Genomic DNA, 15,914 nt, shown 5'->3' on the forward strand with positions numbered 1-15,914 from the left:
AATTGCTGCAATCATTCTCTTTGTTGTTATAGTATGTGTACATTCAAGAGGGGAGGGGTGTAATATATTGGGCTTTGTCTTGCTAAAGGAATATAATGTGGGGTTAATTGCTGGAAGGTTGCTCAAGCAGGGAAGCTGGCTAACGGCTCCTAGCTCCTCGGACAACCCGTCTCCAGCGCCGCCATTGGCTGCCTCTAGGGTGACAATAGGTTGCTTTAAATCTGTTGGCCGCCACCTAGAGGCCAGGGTATAAATTGCTGCATTTGCAGCCCTGTTTCTCAGTTCAGTTCCTGCAACCAAATAAACAATGATCTTTGCTGAACTCATTTGCTTCGTCTCGTCAATCAAGCAACGAACCCAGTATCTAACAGATAAAATCATAAAACACACACATTTGTTGAAATAGCACATATTGAAAAAATGTTCCAATTGTATGCGTATGTATAATTAAATATATTTTAAAAATCATATTCATACAAGGCAGGAAAAAGAAGTAAAATCACTACAAAATAACAGAGTGATACTTTTATTAGTATCAATCAAATAAACCCAAAAGAGTTAGTTCTGTTCTTCATCTACAAGACAATATCCTGAAAATAAATATATTATATTTTCTTACTTACAACACTGTGAGGTAAGCTGGACTGAGAAAGAATGACTGGCCCAAGATCACCTAGCTAGTTTTCATGTGAACTTCCCATCTTGTTCTTTGAGACATTTATTTTGAAAGAAATAACTGGTCTGAGAAAACATTTTTTTCCTCTTTTTTAACTTTATTTTTACTACATAGTGTTAACAAGCTGTATCATCTGATAGACAATAAATTACATCACCTATCTTCTAAAGCTTTTTTATTTAGACCTATAATACAGCATGTAAAATGCTGTTTTAATCCTCTTTTCCTGACCTATTGTAAATTAGCAAAATAATGACATTTTACCTATTCAAAAAATCTCAGATGACTATAATTAAATACAAAGAATATGTTAGAAAAAAGTTATACTTCCCTTTGTTGTACCATGTTTCCCCAAATATAAGCTGTAGCCTGATTTTTTTGGTGGGGTGGGCCTAATATACTGTAAGTCCTACCCCAAAAATAAGGCCGGGGTGGGCATGGCCAGCACAAGAGGTGGTGAGCACATGGGGGCTGACGTGTCTGGCTGCAGCCCATTGGCCCCTCCGCACAGTGTGGGTAAGTCCAACTGCAGAGGCATAGCCAGGGGGAGGGGGAGTAGGCAGGCCATCTGGACATGCCATGCACTTTTCACTCAGAGGGAGACTGGAAATTTCAACTGGTTGCATATGGGGCACTTGGAAACCAAGCAATTCCCTCTGTTTCCAAGTGCCCCAATTGCAAGCAGGTGAAGTTTTCAGTGTCCATCAATTCTCTGGGCCAAAAGTGTTTGGGCGCCTAGGGTGCTTGGAAACCAAGCAAATTGCTCAGTTTCCAAGTGCCCCTTAGGCATTCAAAAACTTTTTGCCCAGTTGGAGAAATGACAGAGACTGCTTGCACAAGAAGAGTGTGGCAGGTGGAGGGAGGCAGCAGGAAAGGCTGGTGCTGCCTGGTGATGGTGCAAGCCAATAGAGAGTTGGCAGAGCAAAAGGTGGAGGCAATTGCTGCCAGGCAGGTGGTCTGTGGGGCGAAGCAGGGGTGGTCGGGACTGAAGAAAGCCTCTCCAGCAGTGGATGTGGTTGTTGTGCAGTGGCAGCAGAGCCTTTCACCATCACTCACTGCTGGCTTCAAAACGATTGAGCCTCCCCCACCCATCCTCCATAGTATGGCAATCTGGCTGAGGAGGAGAGTGAAAGGGAAGAGGCGGGCAGGCAGCCGGGTCATTGAATGAGTGGGGGGAGGTCACCAAGTGGGGAGTGGCCTGGCTGTGGAAACCCTGAGGTAAGCAGGTGTGGGGCATGTGGGGCAGCTCCACCCCCTTCCCCACCTGCCTTGTTTATGGCAATGGCACCAGTGTGGCACGCCATGTGGCCTCCTGCTGTGAGTGGCCACAGAAGAAGTGGGCCAGCGGCCACAGAGGCTGCTGGATGAGGCTGTTGGTGCCACGAGGCATGACAGGTGTTGGGGGAAAAATAAGACAACCCCCCAAAATAAGACCTAATGCCTCTTTTGGAGGTATATATGACCGGGTCTTATTTTCAGGGAAACATGGTATAAAGAGATGATATATTCATATAGAAAGTTTCCATTGGAGAGTATAACACTTTTCTATATATTATTAATTTATTTGTTTTATTGGCCAAGTATATCAGCCCAATAGAACTGCTTAGTTCTTAGTAGAAATTGCTCAAAAATAAATAAATAAATAAATAAATAAATAAAGGGATGGAATTTTAATAACAAAGTGCTTATTTAGTCATCAGCTAGGGAGCAAACTGAAAAAAGATATTCCATCAAGGTTATTAGTGGTTTTGTGCAGCTAAAATTAAAATAAAATAGGCCGTGATTGCTAATCCTTTTTATAACTCTTGAAATAAAAAAAATCCTGCCAAACTTCATTTATTGTGTGGTAAGTGACCTGAAGGTATAATATTTTGCATTATTTTATAGAAAAATTATCTGTTCATCAAAAAGTTAGTACATTTATTTTTCTGTTATTGGTTTGCAAAAGGATTATACACTGATAATAATTGTTTATGAATCAGTATTTCCAAACCAATTTCAAGTGTGGTTTCAAGGTGGTACCATTGCTAATTTTAATGACGTTTCTCAATATTGAAGATGAAAATATACAGACTGATTAAAAGAAAGAAATTGAGTGAATTCAAATCAAACTGTGTTAGTACAGTAAATGACCACTCCTTTCCCCCCACTTTGGTAGAGATTTTAGTAATTTAGTTTAAACTATGCCAATATCAAACTAAATGCACAAAAGTTTTTAATGATCAATAATAATTATTAATGCACATTATGTAGTCTGAAATGACTTTTAAGAGATTAAAGACTTCAATAAATAACTCACTCTGTAGACACTAAGGAAAAAGGAAAAAGATTAGATGATTTTTTTTAATTGATGTTCCTCCCTTTCAGGTACTCACTACAGTATTTGGATAATATTTTTTTCCTTTGCTTAGACTGAAAAGTGAAAAGATATGATTTCATATCCATGACTCTTTTTAAACAGAACTGAATGGGAATGTCAGTTTCCTGGATGATTTGTTTGATCTGCATCTGTTGATTATGATCAAATTGGATGCTTGTTCTGTACAACAAACAAATTGAAAGTTTTTAAAAAAGCATCATTGTTGTTGTTAGCTGCGAAGTCATGTCCGACCCATTGCGACCCTATGGACAACGTTCCTCCAGGCCTTCCTGTCCTCTACCATCTGCTGGAGTCCATTTAAGCTCACACCTACTGCTTCAGTGACTCCATCCAGCCACCTCATTCTCTGTCGTCCCCTTCTTCTCTTACCCTCAATCTTTCCCAGCATTAGGCTCTTCTCCAGTGAGTCCTTCCTTCTCATTAGGTGGCCAAAGTATTTCAGTTTTAGCTTCAGGATCTGGACTTCTAAAGAGCAGTCAGGGTTGATCTCCTCTAGGACTGACCGGTTTGATCGTCTTGCAGTCCAAGGGACTTGCAGGAGTCTTCTCCAGCACCAGAGTTCAAAGGCCTCAATTCTTTGGCGCTCAGCCTTTATTATGGTCCAACTTTCACTGCCATACATTGCAACTGGGAAGACCATAGCCTTGACTATACGCACTTTTGTTGACAGGGTGATGTCTCCGCTTTTTAGTGTGCTGTCTAGATTTGCCATAGCTTTCCACCCCAGGAGCAAGCGTCTTTTAATTTCTTGGCTACAGTCCCCATCTGCAGTGATCTTGGAGCCCAGGAAAATAAAATCTGTCACTACCTCCATTTCTTCCCCATCTATTTGCCAGGAATTGAGAGGGCTGGATGCCATGATCTTTGTTTTCTTAATGTTAAGTTTCAAGCCAACTTTTGCACTCTCCTTTACCCGCAACACGAGGCTCTTTAGTTCTTCTTCACTTTCTGCCATTAGAGTGGTATCATCTGCATATCTTAGGTTGTTGATATTTCTTCTGGCAATCTTAATTCCAACTTTTGATTCATCTAGCCCTGCCTTTCTCATGATGTGCTCTGCATATAAGTTAAATAGGCAGGGTGACAGTATACAGCCTTGCCGGCCTCCTTTCCCAATTTTGAACCAATCAGTGGTTCCGTGTCCAGTTCTCACTGTTGCTTCTTGGCCCACATATAGGTTTCTCAAGAGACAAATAAGATGGTCTGCTACGCCCATCTCTCTAAGAACTTGCCACAGTTTGTTATGATCCACACAATCAAAGGCTTTAGCATAGTCAATGAAGCAAAAGTAGATGTTTTTCTGGAACTCTCTAGCTTTCTCCATGATCCAGCGTATGTTGGCAATTTGATCTCTAGTTCCTCTGCCTCTTCGAAATCCAGCCTGTACTTCTGGTAGTTCTCGATCCACATAATGCTGGAGTCTAGCTTGTAGGATTTTAAGCATAACTTTACTAGCATAAGAAATGAGTGCAATGGTGCGATAGTTTGAACATTCTTTGGCACTGCCTTTCTTTGGAATTGGAATGTAAACTGATCTTTTCCAATCCTGTGGCCACTGTTGAGTTTTCCAAATTTGCTGGCAAATTGAGTGTAGCACTTTTACTGCATCATCTTTTAAGATTTTGAATAGCTCAGCTGGAATACTGTAACCTCCACTAGCTTTGTTGTTGCTCAGTTTTTCTAAGACCCACTTAGAAAAGAGGACTATTAAAAGAGGACTATTACTCTATGAGAGACTAGCAAAATGGAAACAGGGATTCTTGCAAATTGCTTGGACAAGATCAGACTTATCTCTACATTCTGTCCATGTTACATATGACAGAATACTTTTTATTGGGGGCCTGGCATTCTGGTTAGTGTATATTATATAGAAAGAAAGCTATACTTACATACTATCCTTATTGGTATCCTATATCCTGAATGATGCTGTATTCTAATTATGACACAAACAGATGTTAATAGGACCAGATCTGTAAGGACCTGCCTTAACTAGATCTCCCAAGAAAGCAGAATTTTGAAACAGGCATTGTTTCAACAGGAGCTTTTATTGAGAGTTAATGATAGCAGGAAGGCAAAGCAAGGTCTGAAGATTTCGTGCACGAAAGGTTACATCAAAATGCCCATTCATGTCTCCTTCCTCCAGTGTCCAACTGTCCGTTTGAAATCCAGCCAATCCATAAGTACTAAGTTGTTTTGAGAATCCCGTGAGTTAGTGCCCTTCTCAGATCCACCTATAAAACACAAAAGAGGAAGGGGGAAGAGAAGAAAACAAACATATCAACCAGGTTTATCCAGAGCTTCATCCAGAGCTTTCCTAACAATGGGCCAGATGTTCTGCAAGTGATGTACCCATTCCTTGAGGGAAGGAATGGCAGGTTTGTTATTTATTTTATTTATTTATTTATTTAATTAGATTTCTATACCGCCTTATTCCCGAAGGACTCAGGGCGGTTTACAGGGCAGCATAAAATACAATATAAAAGATAATATAAAATTAAAATAAATTAAATTAATTAAGCCCAACAATTAAAACAATATTTAAAAAGCTAAAACCCCTTCAGTCCAGGCCTGATAAATCGAAAAGCCTGGTTTTCAGATCCTGGCGAAATGAATGCAGATTGGGGGTGGTCCGGAGTTCCACAGGTAAATCATTCCAAAGGACAGGCGTGCCCACAGAGAATGCCCTCCCTCTGGGGATCACCTGCCGGCACTCCCTAATCGGCGGCACCCTAAGGAGGACCTCTATATTGGAGCGCACAGGACGATGGGAAGTTGATGCTGGCAGCAGATGCTCCCTAAGATAATCCGGACCCATACCATGTAGGGCTTTATAGGTCATGACCAGCAACTTGAATCGCACCCAGAGGGCAACGAAGCCAATGCAGCTCGCGGAGAAGAGGCGTTACACGGGAGTATCGGGAGACTCCCATCACAACTCGTGCGGCTGCATTCTGCACCAGCTGAAGCCTCCGAGTGGTCCTCAAGGGCAGCCCCATGTAGAGAGCGTTGCAGTAGTCTAACCGAGAGGTGACGAGCGCATGAGTGACTGTGCGTAGGGCATCTCGGTCCAGATAGGCCCGCAACTGGTGCACCAGGCGAACCTGGGCAAAAGCCCCCCTGGTCACGGCACCTATGTGGTCTTCTAAACTGAGCCGTGAGTCCAGGAGGATGCCCAAGTTGCGAGCCCTATCAACGGGGGGGTAACACCTCACCCCCCATAGTTAACGATGGACAAAACTGGTTCTCCCGAGATGCCGGTATGCACAGCCACTCAGTCTTGGCAGGATTGAGACGAAGCCTGTTCCTCCCCATTCAAACCCGGACCGCCTCCAGGCAACGGGACATCACGTTGAGGGCATCACTGGGTTGGTTCGGGGTGGAAAGAAAAAGCTGCGTACTGATGATACCCCACCCCGAAACCACGAGTGATCTCACCCAGTGGCTTCATATAGATGTTGAACAAGAGGGGAGAGAGAACCGACCCCTGAGGAACTCCACAAACGAGAGGCCTTGGGGCAGATCTCTGCCCTCCCGTCAACACCGACTGCGAACGGCCCAGAAGGTAGGAGGAGAACCACTGTAAAACAGTGCCCCCCACTCCCAACCCTCTGAGACGCTGCAGTAGGATACCATGGTCGATGGTATCAAAAGCCACTGAGAGGTCTAATAGGACCAGTACAGAGGAACAACCCCTGTCCCGAGCCCGGTAGACATCATTCACCAGCGTAACCAATGCCGTCTCCGTGCTGTACCCGGTCCTGAAGCCCGATTGGTATGGGTCCAGATAATCAGTTTCCTCCAGGAACAGAGGGAGCTGAAGTGCCACCATGCTCTCAACCACCTTCGCAAGAAAGTGAAGGTTGGAGACCGGACGATAGTTGTTCAAAATAGCCAGGTCCAGGGCAGGCTTCTTGAGGAGGGGCCTCACCACTGCCTCCTTCAAGGCAGTAGGGAAGGTACCCTCCCTCAATGAAGCAGTTATTACTGCCTGGAACCAGCCTCGTGTCTCCTCCCGGGCTGCATATACCAGCCAGGAGGGGCACGGGTCCAATAAATGCGTGGCAGAACTCAGTCTCCTCATGATCCTGTCCACCTCATCTGGGGTCACAGGATCGAATTCACTCCAGGTAATATTCTCTAGACCGCTCGATTCCTCCCCGTCAGTCTCTGCTCAGTCAGAATCCAAACTGGCTCGAATCTGAGCGATTTTGTCCATCAGATGATAGCTATACTCCTTGGCTCGCCCCTGCAAGGGCTCCTCCTTCACCTCCTGATTAAGGAGGGAGCGAGTCACCCTAAACAGGGCGGCCGGGCGATTATCTGCAGACGCGAGGAGGGCAGCGAAGTAATTAGACTTCGCTGTCCTCATCACCGCAAGATAAGACCTCATAAAGGTTCGTAACTGCAACCGGTCAGACTCAGACCGGCTGGATCTCCAACAGCTCTCTAGACCTCGTCTCCGACGCTTCATCTCCCGGAGCTCCACAGAAAACCATGGAGCCCATCGGGATCTATGCCGGGTCAGGGGTTGCAAGGGTACAACACAGTCGAGTGCCTCGGTGGCAGCCCTTTCCCAGGCATCCACCAAGGCATCGGCCGGGCTGTGAGCGAGGGGAATAGGTATAGACCCAAGCGCCGTCTGGAACTGTTCCGGATCCATTAGGCGCCTGGGGCGGAACCACCTGGTCAGTTCCGCAGCCCAGGAGCGGGGGGTGGCACAGTGGAAGACCAACCGCAGGAGGTGATCGGACCATGACAGGGGGACAATAGTTGGTGAGCCCCCTCCCAGATCATCAAACCACTGCCCAGATAAGAAAACTAGGTCGAGAGTGTGTCCTCCCCCATGAGTCGGACCCTAAATTACTTGGTTCAGGTCCATGGCTGTCATGGAGGCCATGAACTCCTGGGCCAACTCAGATGACCCTCCCAGAGAAGGCAGGTTAAAGTCGCCCAGAACTATAAGTCTGGAAAACTCAACCATCAACCCTGAGAGGGCCTCGAGAAGCTCGGGCAGGGCCGTTGCTACACAGCTGGGCACCAGGTATGTTAGCAACAAGCCCAACTGAGCCCCAGGGCCACACCTTAGGAGGAGGGATTCACTCCCGCCTATCTGTACAATAGTGGTCTCCCGCGGACATAAGGTCTCTCGTATAACTACCGCCACCCCTGCCCTGAGCCCGTGGCTGATGTAACACACAGAAACCTGGAGGGCAAAGCTCAGTCAGAGGGACACCTCCCTCTGAGCCCAACCAGGTTATTGTAATGCATGCCAGATCCACGTGTTCCTCCTCGATCAAATCACGGACGAGGGGAGCCTTGTTCACAATGGATCTGGCATTAAAGTACACCAGCCTGAGCTCAGGGGCCTGATCCCTCTCACCCCCAGATAAATGGGTACCAACTGGAGGGTCGGAGCACGCCACCACTTGAAGACAGCGGGCATGCGATCCCAGGTGTTGATATGGCCCTCCGTGTGACCAAAATTGTTTGCAGTATTCCAGGTGTGGTCTCACTAGGGTTTTATAAAGCGGTACTAATACTTCGTGTGATCTTGATTTTATGCCTCTGTTTATGGAACCCAGGATTGTATTAGCTTTTTTGGCTGCTGGTGCACATTGCTGGTTCATAGTCGTGATCGTCCACTAGGATTCCAAGGTCCCTCTCACAGTGTATTAATTGGCTCCAGTTTCCAGGATACAGATTCAGGGCAAAATTGCTTCAAAATAATTCAAAATTACCAGGGGATGTGCGATTATGCTCCATAACTGTTTTGCAAAATGTGATATAGCAATGAGAATGGTGCCACACCAATCATTATAAATTTATCTTTTTAATGATACCAGTAATGTTAGTTTCCATTCATTTATTGGTTTTTCATGTAACATTTTTATGCTTTGAAAAACTGACAAGCTCTAACATCAGATTAAACGACATGGTTCCACTATTGTAACCTGGAGTCCAGTAGCTCTGCCTTACTCTTAAGCAATTCCAAATCCCTGACCAGGTCATTTGGTTTGCTCTGTGAAATTAGATGTGGTTCAGGAGGACACACAGTGGGCTAAAATTTGGGTCCATTGACATCAATGGCCCCAAATCAGCTGCATCCTGTTCATCATCTTTATCACTATCTGAGTTTAGAAAGTAAGATTCCGGTGGATCTGGAATTGGCAAGTCCTCACCATGGGGTACAGGATGCAGTGCGGATGGAATGTTTGGATATTCCACGGTCCACTTCTCCTTTCTTCAGATCCCATTTGCAATTGGGGGAACCATGCCAAAATTGCAGTCGCTGCTATGTTTGGCAGGTTCCCTCCACACCATTGCAAAAGGCACGGATTTTTTCTTTTTGTTTAGCCAATGACGCAGATAAGTTGCACATGTAATGCAACAATAATGGTTGGCCCAACTCTTGTCCCGAACCTTTATTTTGCATCCAAAATATAGGTGGTATGCCTTTTTTACCACTACCGCCATACTGCACTTTTGAGATGCAAATGTAACCTCACCAGAAATGTAGCAAATGTTATCTGCATTGTTTACACAGTTTCATGGCATCTTGGCTTCTGAGGAAAATTATCACGCAACTAATCAAAATATGTAAGAATTAACATTTTATATCAAAGGTCGATAATTTCCCAAAATTTGTAGACCAGTGAGATGTGCAAAGAATAACAGAATGTAGACACCTGAGAAGATGGCACTGCCTTGGGAGGGGAGGCGATAGATGGCCGAGCCTCTTGTTGTTTTTCAGGCCTCCTGCGGCGATATTCTGCCGTTTCCAGCCCTGGAGAGGCTGGGAGAAGTGGAGGGGGCATCTTCGGAGGCGAGGTGTGGTGCGACCACCTCGCTGGAAAAAAGAAAGCACCCCGAGGATCCAGAGGCTTGAAAGAGGGCCGCGGTTTAGCAGCCCTGAAGCCAATGACTCGGCAGTTTGAGAAGAAGCAGGGAAGCGAGAAAGAGTGGAAGTGAGTTTAAAGACTTTCCAAGTGAGTGCGCCGGTGGGGCGCTAAGCAGAAGTGAAAGGAGTGGCAGCCAGTTATCAGGGGTGGTTTTGGCAATAATATTTTTTATTACCCCTTTTGTTTTCTGCTGCTGTGGATCCGAATTCTGATTAGAGGCTTAAATGGACTTGTTTACGAATATGACATGATTGGTGGAAGCTTCTTCTCCCCTGAAAAAGCTAGCGTACTGATTTACGGACTTATAGAAATCCTGCTTTAAACTGATGGATATTGATGTGATTTTTTCTTTTTTTTTTCTACCTAAAGAGCGGAAGTGAAATTTATTTACAGAACAGGTTTAGATAAGTTCTGGCAGAAGACTTATTAGAAGGAAGTACGGGGTTATTGGTAGTTTAGGGTTGGCCCTGACAAGTTTGTGATAAAGTATCTGGGAAGGAGTTAACCTGTGGTCTACAGTAGTGTGGAGAAACCTCCTGGGACAAACTGAAATGTCTTTAACAACGACGTCAACTAAAACCTTAAAGAAGGCCCCCACCTTGACAGCAGTGGCCTCTCCGGTTACAACGCCACCAGGGGTTAGGAAGTTGATGGCGAGCTTATCGGCGAGAGAAAAATCTGCTACAATTTAAGGGATTTATATGATGTTACAAAATATGCAGGACATAATGGAGAGGAATTTTGACAGCCTGAGGGCTGAGTTGGGAGACATGAGAGAGGAGATGAAGAAAATTAAAGGAAAATTGGGTGTAGTCCAGGTGACCCTGAATACGCATGAAGAGTGAATAAAAATAGTAGAAAAGGACTCTGAGAATATAGAGAAGTGGATGGAGAAATGGGAGTACAGGTGCACGCAAGCATCCAAGAAGCTGGAAGATGACATGGTGTACCTGGAGATGGAGAAAGCGGCCTTTTTTGCACTTCCAAAATATGACAGAAGACAAACAGTTGGAAGAAGTGGTAGGAGAAATGATCACAGACCTGGTGGGGAAAGAGAAAAAAGAGGTTCGGTGCGATATTGATGAGGCCTTTCGAGTTTATACTAATTATGCCAGGCGATACAGCCTCCCTAGGGAAGTGCACTTTAGGTTTACCAAAAAGGTGCTTAGAGATGAAATGCTCTATAGAGCTAGAGACCAACCAATTCAGTATAAAGGCCGTCCGGTCACAATTCTTAAGCAACTACCAAGAAGGGTCCGAGAGCAACATCAACACTATCAATTTGTTACTTCGCAATTGAGAAAAAAAGGTGTGGCTGCTTCCAGAGGGGCTCCTGGTGATGTGGAAAGAGGCCTTAGATCAGGAGATAACAATAACAGAAATTGAAAAAGCGGTAAGGCAACAGAAATGTCAAAAAACGCCAGGCACTGACGGAATTCCTGCAGAATTGTATCAGGTATTAGTGGAAGTGCTTGGAAAACATATGAAAGATCTATTTAATGAAATTTTGGATAAGGCTATAGTCCCGCAAACCTGGTTGGAGGCAAATATTAGTTTGACCCCTAAGGATGATTCCCCTTCGAAGCATATTAAAAACTATAGGCCAATAAGGTAAAGGTAAAGGTTCCCCCGCACATGCATGCTAGTCGTTTCCGACTCTAGGGGCCGGTGCTCATCTCCGTTTCAAAGCCGAAGAGCCAGCGCTTGTCCGAGGACGTCTCCGTGGTCATGTGGCCGGCATGACTAAACGCCAAAGGCGCACGGAACGCTGTTACCTTCCCACCATAGTGGTCCCTATTTTTCTACTTGCATTTTTACGTGCTTTCGAACTGCTAGGTTGGCAGAAGCTGGGACGAGTAACAGGTGCTCACTCTGTTACGCGGCACTCGGGATTCGAACCGCCAAACTGCCGACCTTCTGATCGACAAGCTCAGCGTCCCAACCCACTGAGCCACCGCGTCCCTAGGCCAATATCCCTTCTTAATTCAGATTATAAAATATTTGCGACAATAATTGCTGATAGATTAAAAATTTACTTAAACCAATTCATACATACAGACCAGAATGGGTTCCTCCCCACCAGACAAATAAAGGATAATCTCAGAATTATATTAAATGTTCTGGAGTATTATAAAAGCTGACCAGATAAACAATTAGCTTTAATATTTATTGATACTCAAAAAGCATTCAATAGGGTAAATTGGGACTTCCTAATGTGTCAGTTGGAACATATGGAGTTTGGGGCTAAATTCCGTAATATGATTAAAGCAATCTATACTAAGCAGGAAGCAAGACTGTTGATAAATGGGAGTTTAACTGACAAATTTGATATCTGTAAGGGCACTAGGCAGGGTTGTCCACTCTCCCCACTTTTATTTATTTTAACCTTAGAACCCCTATTGAGAATAATAAGGAAAGATGAGATTACCGGGCTTCAGATAAGAGACCAAATTTACAAACTGCAGGCGTTTGCAGATGATATGGTTTTTGTTTTGGAAAACACTCTGGAATCCAGCACGGAATTACTAAAAAGGATTGAGGAATTTGGAAATGTGGCCGGTCTACAAGTAAATAAAGATAAAATGAATATATTAACGAAAAAAATTCAAATAGAAGTAAACAGATGTTAGAGGACATTACAGGGTTTAAAATTGTGAAGAAGGTGAAATATTTAGGTATTTGCTTGACGGGAAGATGTTCAAGTATTAGGGAGGATAATTATTCTAAATTACTGATACAAACAAAAATGGATTTGGGAAAATGGGGTAGGATACAGTTGTCATTATTAGGAAGGGTAGCCACGGTAAAATCTTATATTTTGCCGAAATGGATTTTTCTTTTCCAGACAGCACCGGTTAAACTTTCGATGTAATTTTTTAAAAGAGTTAGAGGGGGTAGTTTCTAGATTCGTATGGCAGGGGAAACAGCCCAGGATTGGGAAAAAAAATGATGCAAAAAATCAAGGAAAGTGGGGGCCTTGGCCTGCTGAATTGGGAACTTTATTATCAGGCTGCCATTTTAGGTTGGGGCAAGGAATGGATAAGTTTAAGGAATAATCAATTGTTTAGGCCAAATACTATGCGCAAATTCCATGTTGGTTATCAACCTTGGAAGCCTTGACCCATCTGGCCCTACTCAAGAAGGGAAGAAGACCAACTTATAAAGAACTTTTGGGTATCCTACTGGATTCACGGCTCAGCTTTGAAGATCACATAGGAGCCATGACCAGGGGGGCTTTTGCCCAGGTTCGCCTGGTGCGCCAGTTGCAACCCTATCTGGACCGAGATGCCCTACGCACAGTCACGCCCTCGTGACCTCCCGTTTAGACTACTACAATGCTCTCTACATGGGGCTGCCCTTGAGGACCATTCAGAGGCTTCAGCTGGTGCAAAATGCAGCCGTGCGAGTTGTGATGGGGGTTTCCTGTTACTCCCATGTAACACCTCTGCTCCGCGAACTGCATTGGCTTCCGGTTGCCCTCCGGGTGAGATTCAAGGTGCTGGTGATAACCTATAAAGCCCTAAATGGCTTGAGTCCAGGATATCTGAGGGAACACCTGCTGCCGGCATCAAGTTCCCTTCGTCCTGTGCGCTCCCACAGGGAGGGCCTTCTCAGGGTGCCGCCGGTAAAAGAATGCCACCGGATAACACCCAGGGGGAGGGCCTTCTCTGAGGGGGCACCTGCCCTTTGGATCCAGCTCCCCATGGAGCTTAGGACTGCCCCTGACCTTCGCTCATTTCGCCGGGACCTGAAGACCTGGCTCTTCGAGCTTTCCAGCCCTGGCTGAGTTTCAATTGGGGTTTTAATTGGGGTTTTATATTTTTTTCAGGGATTTAGTTTAATCTTTTTAAATTGTTCTTAATTTTTGTATCGATGTTTTATATACCCTGTAAACCGCCCTGAGTCCTACGGGAAAGGGCAGTATATAAATTCAATAAATTCAAATTCAATTCAAATTTTAGATAGCAGGGGAGAACTCAAAACACGACAAGATCTGGCTCAGCAAGGGTTTCAATTGGAGTGGTGGGCCTACCTGCAGATTCAGTCAAGGTATAAGAAGGACAAGGAAGGAAGGGGTATTTATCTGAATCTGCAGGAATTAGATAAGATTCTGCTGGGTCCGGAGAAAGGGATGATATCTAAGTGTTATAAATTGTTGCTAATCAGGGTAGTAGGGGAGGAGGTGGTAAAAGACGCGATGATTGCCTGGGGGAAGAATTTTGGTTATGCACTTCCACTTGAGAAATGGGAAGAGATTTGGTGGATTAATATGAGGCTGGTGGTTTCCACGTCATATAAGGAGAACATATACAAAATGCTTTATAGATGGCATCTCCCTACGGCTAGACTTTCCAAAATGTTCCCCGGATTGTCGGCCGATTGTTGGAAGTGTGGTAAAGGGACTGACACATATTATCACTTATGGTGGACATGTCCAAAAGTGGTTAGATATTGGACGAGGATCCAAAAATGGAGAGAGGAAATCACAGGGTGTTTAGCTGATCTTAAACAGAGACGTATCTGCTTGGCTTCAGGCCTGGAGATATTAAGAGGGGAATATGGTATTTGCTTTTACATATCTTAATGGCGGCTAGGATGGGGTATGCTCAATTTTGGAAGGCAAATCATACCCCGCCGGATAAAGCTATAATTAGGAGAATACTTGATTGTGCAGAAGCAGACACAATGACCAAGAAGTTGAAGGGTAAAGAAGAGACACCAGCATTTCTATTATGGAATAAATGGTATATTTGGATGGATAAAAGATTAAAGAAATGAGGGTGGCTTGGGGGTTGGTCAAAAATGAAGTGATATAGTTTTTGTTAATGAATAAGCTTTGGAGTTGGATAGTTATAAGAGATTTAGTGAGTGGAATATAATTGTCAGTTTAGAAGTAGATACAATTTGATTTTTTTGAAATGGTTTCCAATTTTTTGATTTCTTCGTTTTCTGTATATTGTATATGTTTTTTTGTCTTTGTTGGTGTATGGTGTGTGTTTTTAACATGAAATGTAAATAAAGACTTATTTATAAAAAAAGAATAATAACAGAATGTAATTAAATCAAACCTCCTCCCCATTACCTTTCATAGACAGTAATTATATTTAATTACGGTTGAAAAGTCTTATTTAGTAATAAAAATAAAACTGAAAACTCAAAATCATTACTTGCTTTCATCTTTTAATGCTAGCGGGAGCTTTATGAACAATATATCATAAACCTAATGACTCTTCATCTCCTTTCAAGAGGTTTGAAACCTTTTTTTAAATCTTATGTTGAATGCTTTTATTTACTGTACATGACTTCCTCTATGACTACTGGAGCTGGCAAACATGCAACTGGAGCTGGGAACCCAAAAGGCCAGCTGCTGTCAACAGCCCAGTTGGAGAAAAGGATGGCAAACAGACTATTGCAACAAAAGGGCAGAACAACACACTCTGTCTCTGTCTCTCTCTCCCTCTCTCTTTTAGCCTTGTGGAAGGACATAAAAACCTGGTTCTTTCCCCAAGAGTTGGATTAAATGAGGTGGGAGCCGCTGGCTGGCTTTCTTGGAGCAGTTTTTATGTTTTTCACTTTTTCTTGGCTTTATTATTGTTGTTTTTTTATTAAAGAGTTTTACAAAAACAAGATTTTACAATATATCTCCAAATCCCCCCCACCCCAAACCTGCCCACTTCCCCCCCCCACTTCCCAGAGCTAAATACAGGATTATAGTTATAATAATCATATCCTAAATAAAAATTATGCATAATATACAATTAACCAAATTCATAATGTGCTTTAACTCCCCTTTAACATAAATACATACAAAGTACCAACACTAAGATCAATAATCATATCCCTCTAAAATCTACTCATAAGCTAAATGGAACTTTTTAGTCCCATATTTATTCTGAATATAATCTATCCATCTCCTCCAAACTGAAATATATCTTTCCTGTGAATAATCTTTCAAGTA

At 43.8% G+C, this 15,914-nt stretch overlaps 1 protein-coding gene across 4 annotated transcripts in view; it reads left to right on the plus strand.

The window, feature by feature from the left end:
• Positions 1 to 15,914, plus strand: part of LOC310639676 (E3 SUMO-protein ligase ZBED1-like) — a 329,070-nt gene that overhangs the window by 55,187 nt on the left and 257,969 nt on the right. The window contains exon 1 of one of the 4 annotated variants that reach the window (XR_014492369.1): positions 13,380 to 13,439. The exons of the other annotated variants lie outside the window; for them this stretch is intronic. The gene's annotated coding sequence lies outside the window, so the exon portion shown is untranslated. Of the gene's footprint in view, positions 1 to 13,379; positions 13,440 to 15,914 lie in introns of those variants that run through there. 4 annotated transcript variants of the gene reach the window in all.

Source organism: Vipera ursinii (genome assembly GCF_947247035.1).
Source record: "Vipera ursinii genome assembly, chromosome: 4".
Classification (NCBI taxonomy): domain Eukaryota; kingdom Metazoa; phylum Chordata; class Lepidosauria; order Squamata; family Viperidae; genus Vipera; species Vipera ursinii.